This window comes from Canis lupus, chromosome 18 (assembly GCF_003254725.2).
Source record: "Canis lupus dingo isolate Sandy chromosome 18, ASM325472v2, whole genome shotgun sequence".
In the NCBI taxonomy this organism is placed as follows: Eukaryota; Metazoa; Chordata; class Mammalia; order Carnivora; family Canidae; genus Canis; species Canis lupus.
Window position 1 is genome coordinate 39,249,074 of NC_064260.1, and position 2,910 is coordinate 39,251,983.

Sequence of the window (2,910 nt, forward strand, 5' to 3'; positions counted from 1 at the left end):
TCTGACCTCTGTGGCACCTCTTACAATTACATGAAATGGCCCACTCGAATTTAATTTCCCTACACATCACAATATTCTCAGTATGTTTGGAGTGTATGTGCACAAGGGTAGAATGTCTTAAAGGAGCACCCTCAATGCTCTGATTATTTGGAAACAGGGACTGTACTCTGGCCATGTAGGCCTCCTCATGCATTGATCCAAGAGGTCTCTCACTGGGCATGGTGATTGATCTCAATCACCTGGGAAAAATTAGTGGTCCAGGTTGAGATCAAGAATTGTTTGGAACCCATGGGATTGAGCACCACATTTCATAGTATCCTCTTGGCCTCCTCTTTGAGATGAAAAGTACTGCAACCAAATAAAAACAAGGTAATGAAAGATCAGACCTTGTAATAAGAAATTATGGACAGCTTATCAAGCAATTCTGATCCAACTGAAGTGTTGAGAAAGAGTGAATTATCCAGAGTAAGACAAGAAGCAAGATAGGGAGTGGACTTAAAAAGTGTTTAATTTGGTAAAACTTGTATATCTAACTAATGCAACTGAGAAACTACTTTTTTTATAAATTTAATTTTTGTTGGTGTTCAATTTGCCAACATATATAATAACACCCAGTGTTCATCCCATCAAGTGCCCACCTCAGTGCCCATCACCCAGTCACTCCCACCCCCCGCCCATCTCCCTTTACATCACCCCTAGTTTGTTTCCCAGAGTTAGGAGTCTCTCATGTTCTGTCTCCCTTTCTGATATTTCCCATTCATTTTTCTCCTTTCCCCTTTATTCCCTTTCACTATTTTTTATATTCCTCAGATGAATGAGACCATATAATGTCCGCATCACTTGCCATCAGGGAAATACAAAAAAAAACCACAATGAAAAAAAAAAACCACAATGAGATACCACCTCACACCAGTGAGAATGGGGAAAATTAGCAAGGCAGGAAACAACAAATATTACAGAGGATGTGGAGAAAGGGGAACCCTCTTGCACTGTTGGTGGGAATGTGAACTGGTGCAGCCACTCTGGAAAACTGTGTGGAGGTTCCTCAAAGAGTTAAAAATAGACCTGCCCTATGACCCAGCAATTGCACTGCTGGGGATTTACCCCAAAGATACAGATGCAGTGAAATGCCAGAACACCTGCACCCCGGTGTTTCTAGCAGCAATGTCCACAATAGCCAAACTGTGGAAGAAGCCTCGGTGTCCATCGAAAGATGAATGGATAAAGAAGATGTGGATATGTATACAGTGGAATATTCCTCAGCCATTAGAAACGACAAATACCCACCATTTGCTTCGACGTGGATGGAACTGGAGGGTATTATGCTGAGTGAAGTAAGTCAATCGGAGAAGGACAAACATTATATGGTCTCATTCATTTGGGGAATATAAATAATAGCGAAAGGGAATAGAAGGGAAGGGAGAAGAAATGGGTAGGAAATATCAGAAAGGGAGACAGAACATAAAGACTCAACTCTGGGAAACGAACTAGGGGTGGTGGAAGGGGAGGAGGGCGGGGGGTGGGGGTGAATGGGCTACGGGCACTGAGGGGGACACTTGACAGGATGAGCACTGGGTGTTATTCTGTATGTTGGCAAATTGAACACCAATAAAAAATAAATTTATTATTTAAAAAAAATAAACCTATTCTAAAACATTAGAACCACGTGTTACTGCAGGCGGCTAGAGAGCCACAGGAGGGCGTCCCAGGGCAGGGGCTTGGGGTGGGCCCCTCCAGGACTGCAGGCTCACCCCGAGGCTCTGTCTCTGGCTGTCCCTTCCAGGAAAGCCTCAGGCCCCACCTCTCCCTCTTACTGAGGTCTCCATCTCTCTACTGCTTCACACCCCCCCCCCCCCCCCCACAGAGCATGGTCCAGGGGCCCGGGCCCCCACCCCGACTCCGCAGCTGGCGGGCTGTACAGACTGCTTTCCAAACCAGCTGTTTTGTGACCATTTGTGCTTAGAGGTCGTGCCAGGCCGTGGCAAAAACACTGTGTACCGTATTTATTCATTCTGTTATTTGAAAAAAATCAAGACTCAGATTCCCCCCTCCTTGCCCTGCCTCCTGCGTAGTGCAGCATGAGACTCTGTCCTGTGATCCGTCTGTCCGTCTGACTTCCTGTGATGTTGTGACCTGTTCTTTGTCCTTCTTGGCTAATAAAAGAATACAACAGCATAAATAATAATAATAATAATAATAATAATAATAATAATAATAATTTGGAAAGTAGGACTTGATTGCTTCTCTAAAAAAATTAAGATAATAGCTCTTGATTAGTACTTTGAACATCTTAATAGTAGTAAAAGTAATGATTTGTGATATTAGGGTATAATTTTACCAGTTTTGCCTTTTGTAATGATGTTTCCCTATGCAATGATTGGTTTTCTAGTTTCATTACCAACATTAAATATCTGATTAGATCTGTTGACACTACTTACAAAGGATATATTTTATATGAATTTTACTCTTATTATTTAGAAAAAGTTTTTAGAAAATGAGAATCTGAATTAGCATGAATAGCTCTCCAGTTTAGAGCACTGTATGAATCAAACATCTAGGAGTTACACTGTTGTGCTCTGTCTCTACTGGGGTATATGTGTTAAGACTCATACTGATTACATACCTTGGATTTGCTTTACACTTTAATATGTATTATTGCTGATGGTGATTAGTCTTTCTTGCTCTGTGTGGAGCTCCTACTGTTTGGGGGACTACTTGCTTTACTTTCACTTTCTTGTGGTGTTTGTTAGTTTACAACTTATTTTTCCACTAGAACAAGAACATATTCATGTTGTATCAACGCAAATGATATCTTCATTGTCGTACCTTTAAAAACCAAAATTAAATGTACGTTACCATATTTTTAATTTATCACGTGTGTATAACATATAAGAATTTTTCTCTGTTGAG